This window comes from Mustelus asterias, unplaced genomic scaffold (genome assembly GCF_964213995.1).
Source record: "Mustelus asterias unplaced genomic scaffold, sMusAst1.hap1.1 HAP1_SCAFFOLD_1842, whole genome shotgun sequence".
Taxonomy (NCBI): Eukaryota; Metazoa; Chordata; class Chondrichthyes; order Carcharhiniformes; family Triakidae; genus Mustelus; species Mustelus asterias.
This window is the reverse complement of record NW_027591787.1, coordinates 59,726-69,483: the sequence shown is the minus strand read 5'-3', so window position 1 is coordinate 69,483 and position 9,758 is coordinate 59,726. Positions and strand designations below refer to the sequence as shown.

At 44.0% G+C, this 9,758-nt stretch overlaps 1 long non-coding RNA gene across 1 annotated transcript; it reads left to right on the top strand.

Moving 5' to 3' along the window:
• Nucleotides 1-923: 923 nt before the first annotated feature.
• On the top strand, nt 924-7,575 carry LOC144488754 (uncharacterized). Its single transcript, XR_013496649.1, has 3 exons — nt 924-959; nt 3,679-3,745; nt 4,296-7,575. It is a non-coding gene; the product is annotated as an uncharacterized LOC144488754 (long non-coding RNA).
• The last annotated feature ends 2,183 nt before the right edge of the window (nt 7,576-9,758 follow it).

The window sequence follows — 9,758 nt, the reverse complement described above, 5'->3', positions numbered from 1 at the left end:
TTAAGCAATGTCTCAGTTTTAAAATTCTCACTCTTGTTTTCAAATTTTTCCATGTCCTCATCCCTTCCTATCCCTGTAAAACTCCTATAAGACCATAAGACGTAGAAGCAGAATTAGGCCACTCGGCCCATTGAGTCTGCTCCGCCATTCAATCATGACTGATATTTTTCTCATTCCCATCCTCTAACTCACAACCCTCCAGGATCTCTGCACTCCCCCAATTCTGGTCTCTTGAGCATCCTGAGTTTTAATCTGGAATTTTCGCTGAGTATTCCCCTCTGTTGGGATTACTAAACCATAACATTCCCTGCTTCACAACTAAAGTGGGTCCAAACACAGATACTCTGCTTAGCGCTAATGTTATTGGACTCATAATCCAGAGCCCCAGGCTAATGTTCTGGGACATGGCTTCAAATTCCACCGCAGCAGCTGGTGGAATTTAAATTCATTGATAAAATCTAGAATTGAAAGCTAGTCTCAGTGAAGGTGATCACCAAACCATCATCAATTGTTGGAAAAACCCATCTTGGGTCACTAATGTCCTTTAGGGAAGGAAATCTGCTGTCCTTACCCGGTCTGGCCTACATGTGACTCCAGAGCCACAGCAATGTGGGTGACTCTCAACTGCCCTCGGAAATGGCTGAGCAAACTATTCTGTCCAAGGGCAACTAGGGATGGGCAATAAATGCTGAGACTAACCACAGGCAATGAAATAATACAGGAAAATATCTCCTTCAGCTGGTCCCACTTACCAGTGTTGGGGGGTCACTAAACCTGCAATAAAAACAGGGGAAGATGCTGACTCACTTCACATTGTCATACCATGTCAAGATCTTGTTTTTGGATATTGTAATTAAGAGATTAATTGTGCTTCTCTTTTCCACATAATCCATTCAGAGCCACAAAAGATAAAGACCAGGTGACGCTCATCTCTATACGGTCAACCGATGCAGATGCTGGTATGAGTAAACATTTTTTCATTGGAATTATTCAACATGAAACAACTCTGAACAACTAAAGTCAAAGTGAGATTGGAGTTTGTGTGGGATGCTTAGTTCCACTGGCTTAGGGAAATTGGTGTGGGCCACATCTGGAAAGCAGCACAGAGCCTGGTAGCATCCAGATGTGGTTTCTCATTCCTGTTCTTTAGCAGAGAAAGTAGGAGATGTTCTATCCATGGCAACCAGGTGGGCACTACATCAAACAGACCAGCGGTTTTTATGGACTAGCAATCAGGAGATGTCCATCCTGCAAACGAAATGTATTGAAAGCATGAGGTGGCCGCCCAGATTTTCACCTCATCCCACCAGCTCCATTCCCTGAGGCACCAATGAGGAGGCTTCTGAACAGAGGCAAAAATACTAACATCTTGGGAAAGAAAAGAATTGGAGACACAAAAGGATCAGAATGACACTATATACAATAGGCTATTTGGCCCATGATACCTGTGCTAGCTCTTTGAAAGAGCTAAACAATTAGTCCTTGCCTTCATAGACCTCAGAATATTTCCCTCTCATTATTTATCCAATTCTCTTTTACCAGGTGGATTGTAATTTGGCAAAGAAACAGTCTGCGTATTGACAGATACTTCCCAATATACCTGAGATAATTTGTTAATCATTTATTGGTTCGTGGGATGTGGGTGTTGCTGACAAGACCAGCATTTATTGACAATATTTAATTACCCTTCAACTGAGTGTCTCACTCGACCATTTCAGAGGGCTGTTAAATGTCACCACATTGCTGTGGCTCTGGAGTCACATGTAAGCCAGACCGGGTAAGGACAGCACATTCCCTTCCCTAAAGGATATTAGTGAACCAGATGGGTTTTTACAGCAATCATGATAGTTTCATGGTCACCTTTACTAAGACTAGCTTTACATTGCAGATTAATGTTGGTAGATTGTAACACAGTGGGTGAAGTACCCAGATACAATACCGTCCAGGTGGGGAAGGTGGGAATTTACTCCGCTGTTACCTCCGGCTTCAATCCCAGCCAAATCCAATTGAGAGGAATCTTTCCTGCTGCCTTCAATTTTCCCATGAGAAATGGACTTACTCGTGTAGGTTACTTGCTGTGACCCTGTGCAGGACAGTGGGGTGGCAAAGCTATGTCACTGGCCCCGGTCCATTGCAATCACTTTCACTCCAGCCCAAGCTGTGTTCACTGTATTAGAATGGACTTGGGAGTCTGACCCCCAATCTTAATGCATATCAGCAAAGGTCAGAGCTGCTGTGAACACGGCACTCAAATCGCACAATTCCTACAGTGCAGAAAGAGGCCATTTGGCCCATCGGGTCTGCACCGACTCACCGACACAGCATCTTACCCAGGCCCACTGCTGCCCTATCCCTGCAATCACACATATTTACCCCACCAATTCCCCTTAACCTACACTTGTTTGGACATTAAGGGGCAATTTATCCTGGCCAATCCACCTAACCTGCACATCTGCTGGCACGGCAGCACAGTGGTTAGCACTGCTGCCTCACAGCGCCAGGGACCCGGGTTCGATTCCCGGCTTGGGTCACTGTCTGTGTGGAGTCAGCATGTTCTCCCCGTATCTGCGTGGGTTTCCTCCGGGTGCTCCGGTTTCCTCCCACACTCCAAAGATGTGCGGGTTAGGCAGATTGGCCATGCTAAATTGCCCCTTAATGTCAGGGGGACTAGCTAGGGCAAATGCATGGGGTTATGGAGATAGGACCTGGGTGGGATTGTGGTCAGTGCAGACTCGATGGGCCAAATGGTCTTCTTCTGCACTGTAGGATCCTATGAGCTATGCTCTTTTGGACAGGGGGAGGAAACCGGAGCACCCAGAGGAAACCCACACAGACACGGGGAGAACATGCAAACTCCGCACAGACAGTGACCTAAGCCGGGAATTGAACCCAGGTCCCTGGTGCTGTGAGGCAGCAGTGCTAACCACTGCGCCACCGTGCCGCCCATAATTTACATTCATTTTTAATCTAGTTCACAGAATCTCCACCAAGTAAAAGTTGGTTTTATTTTTATTTTCTTGTTGCTCCCAGCACATCGAGAGATATCCGTGCTGATGACTGGACCATCATCCAACTTCCAGCGCCAACAGCAGAATCAAAATTCCCAGATCAACTAAACTTTCACTTCATCCCACTTGGATTCACACTCATTTCCAAATTAATTTCGTAATGGGGAGGGGAGCGGGGAGCTTCCCATTGCTGTGGGTCGGTTACAGGGGTAACAGTGGTGGGGTTGTAATGTCACCAGTCTAGTAATCCAAAAGCCCTGGCAATGCTCTGGAGTCACAGGCTCAAAACCCCCAAAATCTCCTGGTGATATTAATTTAATTAATTAATAACAATGGAATTTGAGGCGATAATCAATTGTCATAAAAAATGAACCTGGTTTGCCTTGCCCTTTAGGGAAGGAAATCTGTTGTCCTGACCCGGTCTGACCTACACATTACCCCATGGCAATGTGGTTGACTCTTTACTTCCCTAACAAGCCACTCAGTTCAAGGGGCAATTAGGGATGGGTAACAAATGCTGGCCTTTCCAGTGACACCCACAATCCCGGGGGTCAAAGGACAATGTGTTCGCCAAGGCTGTCACCCAGTTTTTTTACAACAACTTCAATGAATAATATTTAATAGTCACTGTCTGATGTCCTTATCCCGGATATTTTCTGACCAATTACAGGTGACGTGTCTTTTGGGAAGAATGATGTTGTGGAAAATGGGAAGGTTGATGATCTCACTCGGGTTCAGTACGTACAGAAACTGCTCTGTTTATTGCACTTAGCAATGGGATGTCATCAATATCTTATAATAAAGAATAATGCACTAAGTCAATCTCTTCCGTAAAGTGTTGGTGACAGGGGCTAATACCCCACTGGGACAAGGTTGGAATGAAGGGGGGGGGGCGGTTGTGGGCTCAGTGGGGTTCAGCGGGGGGATGGGGGAAGGGGAATCAGCTGATCTGTAACTCCATGATGAGTGAATCCACAACTTCCTCACAATGTAACAGAGGTGAGAGCAAAGCAAGTCGGAGACAGGAGCTTATGGAGAAGCAGTCCTGGAGGGAAGGAAGATGCTGCCTGCCATTATACACCTTCTCCAGGATGAACCCACAATGTTGAGAGGGTCTGGGATCGAGAGAAAGGTTTAGTGAACTTTAACACGGCCAGACCAGATTAGCTGATGAATAAACAGATGAATTGAATCTTAGATTTTATCTTTATGATGAAATTAATTTTACAATATAATTTTTACTTTGTGTCTTTGTGTATTTTGATGTATTTTTAAATTTTCTTACAGGATCCACAATCAGTAAAGGGCACCTCTAAACTGAGCAGGGAAATCAGTCGAGTTGCAGAGAATGCTGTATGAGGATCTCTATTCAGAATTGAGACTCTGCGCTGTGTGATTGCAATGATCCATCCGTTTCTATACACACAACCAAATTATAATGGTGAGGTTGCTGAGTTTTCCAATTTCAGAAATCCCAGATTTAACTGTGACTGAGAGAGTGGCATTCTGTAACACAGATGCTTCACTTAGGGTAATGAAGGGCATTAATTGAGCAACAGTTAGTTGTCTGTTGGGGCATCAAAGCCACAAGGTTATCTCTAAGGGCACTAGGTGACAAGTCTTATCCTCATTCTGATGATTTAATTAGTAAAGCATAAATAATTCTGTTAGCAATTACCTCAAGTAATTTCCAGACTTCTTTGGAAGCATGTTGGTTGCTTCATTGCGAGCAGTCCCATTCTTCTGAGCTTCATCACACCAAGTGTACAGCTCCGGAAATAGGCCATTCAACCCAACTGGTCAATGCCAGCATTGAAGCTTCGAACAATCTTCCATGCTCCCATTCCCCTCACCCGATCAACACATCTTGCTATTCCTTTCTCCCTTGTGTTTATTGAGCTTATCCTGTAAGTGGCTAAACCAAACCTCGCAGCCACACCCCGTGCTAGCAGGTTTCACACACTCTCTTATTAATCACTGTCTTAGATTTGTGACTACTGGTTTTGGACTTCCCAAAAGTGGAAACGTCTTCTCCCCTGGCAAAACTCTTCATCATCTTAAAGACTTTCAAGATCTGAGACAGATCTTGATTCCTCCAATTATCCAGCATTCAGAATACACAGGCGTCTCTGTGAGGACCTTGTGAACTTTCCTCAACCACGGGGTACAGGGATACAGGAAGAGGAGGAGGTGCTGGTTGTGGCTGTGAATGTGATGTGTTCTATATTGTGGTTTCACTCAGCAAAGTGCGAGGAATTAGCATTTCACAGGGCCACCAATCATTGGTGACGGAACTCACTTTCTTTTAAGCACCACTCTCCTTTCTGCTTTCACAGTTGGTACACACACACACACACAGTGAAATAATGTTTACCCGTAAATAATATAACAAGGCAAATATCCCCAGTGACTAATCGGCAGGATGTGAGTGAGTACAGAGCGCTTTGACCAAACCAGTTATTATATTTATAAAAAACAGGAATAAAGATCAAAATCCACATGAGGCGTGTCATATGAGAATAACAAACTGACCATCAGGAAACTGACCCTGCCCCACACCGTAATGGTCAGAGTTTCGTGTCTCAACATTCCCTCACTTCCTCATTTCTCCTCCCTAAACCCCACAACCACGCAATCTCCCAGAACAGCAGCAAATCCATGGTAAATAAATTGGGTAGAGATTGAGATTGTTGCCCCTGGCTGGGGGGGATGTGAATCCCAGGGGCACAGTCTCAGGATTAGGGGCCTCACAGCGCCAGGGACCCCAGTGGAGAGGGGGAGAAATCCCTTCACTTGGAGGGTTTATGATCTTTGGAATTCTTCGCCTCAAAGGCTTGTGGATGCTCCGTCGATGAATACATTTAAGGTGGAGATGGGCAGATGCTTGGTCTTGTAGAGAGTTATGGGATATGGGGAATGGGCAGGAAAATGGAGTCCAAGCCCAAGAGTTTTACAAAGTTTATTTATTTGTGTCACAAATAGGCTTACATTAACACTGCAATGAAGTTACTGTGAAAATCCCCTAGTCGCCACACTCTGGTGCCTGTTCGGGTACACTGAGGGAGAATTTAGCATGGCCAATGCACCCTAACCAGCATGTCTTTTGGACTGTGGGAGGAAACAGGAGCACCCGGAGGAAACCCACGCAGCACGGGGAGAACGTACAGACTCCACACAGACACTGACCCAAGCTGGGAATCAAACCCAGGTCCCTGGCACTGTGAGGCAGCAGTGCTAACCATGATCATATTGAATGGCAGAGCAGACTCAATGGGCCGAATGGTCCACCCCTGCTCCTACTTCTTGTGTTCTTGGGAGCTAATACTCATAACATTTCACTCCAACTTCCGTGGGTGATTGAATCCAGTCCGAGAGATTACACAGGTCAAATATCTAAAGCTTTTACATGATGGAATCTCTGTCGCAATTAGAATTCAGTCCAACTCCCAGCCAAAGTCAGAGAATTCAAGGAATGAATTCAACTCTGATGGGTTTTTTTGGAGCAAAGCAAAGTGCTGGGATTTTCGATTCTGTCTTCACAAATATCCAAAATTTTATGAAGTTAAAGCCTTCGGCCATTATCTTACCGGCTCGTCCTGCTGTGGATAAAAAGAAAATTAAACCAAAACCCCCAATCCATCAGAACTATCAGTCATCAGCCAGTGAGACCCAGACTCTGAAACAAGCCACAAGTCATCAAACAATAAAAGTACTTGACCCTAACCCTACCCTGCACCCTCCAGGCTCCCGACCAACAGCTCCTCCCGGCCCCCCCCCACCATTCCCCCTGACACAAATAGACCATCCCCCGCACCCCCCCTCCCGTCCACCGCCCTGCGCAAGAAAAACTAAAGTGAGTAATAATTTTAAAAAAGGAAACGGCCCAGGAGACAAGAAGACAACACGCCAAGGGGAAAGCATCACAGGGGCCAGCAAGGGTCGGACATGAGCCAAACGAAAAGAGGCAGAGCACGAAGAAAAGGGGACATGTCCTCTCTCTGTCCGACCCCAAAAATCTAACCTGCAACAGTTTAAAGTTCACCTGAGAACCAACCTGCTCGATATTTAACTACAAGAAACCTCGTAATGTGCTGTGCATCCTTCACTGTACAAGACACTTATTTAAACATTAAATCACCGGATCCATTGAAGAAACCACCGACCTGCTACGTGGGAGAATGGGCATCATTAATCAGAGACTGAATTCACTTTAATCTGTAAAAGTGCACTTTCTTTATCTGTGTCCAATATTTTAGTGTGTTTGTGTGAGACCAGGTGTGTGACATTACCTCATTTTGGAGTAAATGAGTGAGAATGAATAACCTTCTTTATTTTAAACTCACAAAAGGTTGTTGCTGAATTATTTAATTGGGATACACACTCCAAGGGTAGGAAAATACATTCTTCTTCTCACACAAAACACACTGACCCTGGACAATAAGAGAATTATTATGTCTGTGACTCTACACTTCAAACAATACTTCAGTAGGTTAATGTGAAAGACGCTATATGAATGCAAGTTCTATCTTTTACTTCATGATATAAAAAATAAGGAATATAAAATTTTTTATTGAATAAAATATTTGCTTGAGTGTTCTCAATGTTGAACAGATTTTTAAAACGAGCTCCCTGTAAATACAGTAATTATTCAGATCTATATACATGGGTAAATACAGTAACTATTCAGATCTATATACACAGGTAAATACAGTAAGTATTCGGATCTATATACACGGGTAAATAGAGTAACCATTTAGATCTATATACACGGGTAAATACAGTAACTATTCAGATCTATATACACAGGTAAATACAGTAACTATTCAGATCTATATACATGTGTAAACACAGGAGCTACACAGATTTATATAGATGTGTGAATCCAGCAGCTATTCCAGAGAGGAAGAAAGATTGTAAAAAGGAGAGAAACATCCATGGTTAAGCAAGGAAGTTAATGACAACACAAAGACAAAACCTTAGGCATACCATCTTGCAAAGGCCAGTGGCAGGCTGGGAGACTGGGAAACTTGCAAAGATCAACAAAGGGTTCCTAAAAAAGTAATAAAAAGAGCCAAAAGATAAATTATGAAAGAAAACTAGCATAAAATATAAAAAGGAATAGCAAAAGTTTATTTAAGTATAAAAAGAGAGGAGAGTAGTTAAAGTGAATGTTGGTCTTTTGGACAATGAGACTGGGGAGTTAATAGTGGAGATGCTAAATCAATACTTTGCCTCAGTTTTCAGGGTGGTGGACACTAAACTAAAGTTTATTTAAAGTAAACTTTATTTATTTTGTCACAAGTAGGCATTCATTCACACTGCAATGAAGTTACTGTGAAAATCCCCTCGTCGCCAAACTCCGGTTGTTCAGGTACACTGAGGGAGAATTTAAGAACTAAGTATTATCCCAATAGTAACAGGTAATGCAGAGATAATAGAAATGGAGGAACTTAGAACAATCATCATCAAAAGGGAAATAATGCTCAACAAACTACTGGGATTGAAGGCAGAAAAGTCCTCAGTGCCTAATAGCCTATATCCTAGGCTATTAAAGCAAGTGGCAGTGGAGATAGTGGATCCATTAGTTATAATATTCCAAAATTCCCTGGATGTGGGAAAGATTCCTTTAGATTGGAAAAATGCTAATTCTGCCTCCTTCCCTTATTCAAAAAGGGAGGGAGGCAGAAAGTAGGAAACTGTAGACCAGTTAGTTTAACATCTGTTGTTGGGAAATTGATAGAATCCATTATTAAGGGTGTAAATAACAGGATATTTAGAAAGTCAAAACACAATCCATCAGAGTCAGCATGGTTTTAGGAAGGGTAAATCGTTTTTGACTAATTTGCTAGAGTTCTTTGAAGATATAACAAGCCGAGTCGAGAAAGAGAATCCTGTAGATGTCGTATGTCTGGACATCAGGAAGGTGTTTGAGGATTGGCTAACTGACAGCCGTCCCATCGTACCGGGCAATGGGAGCCTGAGCGAGAACCTCTCCGGCTACGTCGAGGGCATCCTGAAACCCATTGTACAAAGAACCCCCAGCTTTTGTCGCGACACTACGGACTTCCTACAGAAACTCAGCACACATGGAGCAGTTGAACCAGGAGCACTCCTCGTCACAATGGATGTCTCGGCACTCTACACCAGCATCCCCCACGATGACGGCATTGCTGCAACTGCCTCAGTGCTCAATGCCAGTTTCCAGATGCAATTTTACAACTCATCCGCTTCATCCTGGACCACAATGTCTTCACCTTCAACAACCAGTTCTTCATCCAGACACACGGAACAGCCATGGGGACCAAATTCGCAACTAATATGCCAACATCTTCATGCACAGGTTCGAACAAGACTTCTTCACCGCACAGGACCTTCAACCGATGCTATAGACACTAGATACATCGATGACATTTTCTTCCTTTGGACTCATCGTGAACAATCATTGAAACAACTATATGATGACATCAACAAGTTCCATCCCACCACCAGACTCACCATGGACTACTCTCCGGAATCGGTTGCATTCTTGGACACACGCATCTCCATTAAGGACGGTCACCTCAGCACCTCACTGTACCGCAAGCCCACGGATAACCTCACGAAGCTCCACTTCTCCAGCTTCCACCCTAAATACGTTAAAGAAGCCATCCCCTACGGACAAGCCCTCCGTATACACAGGATCTGCTCGGATGAGGAGGATCGCAACAGACTCCTCCAGACGCTGAAAGATGTCCTCATAAGAACAGGATA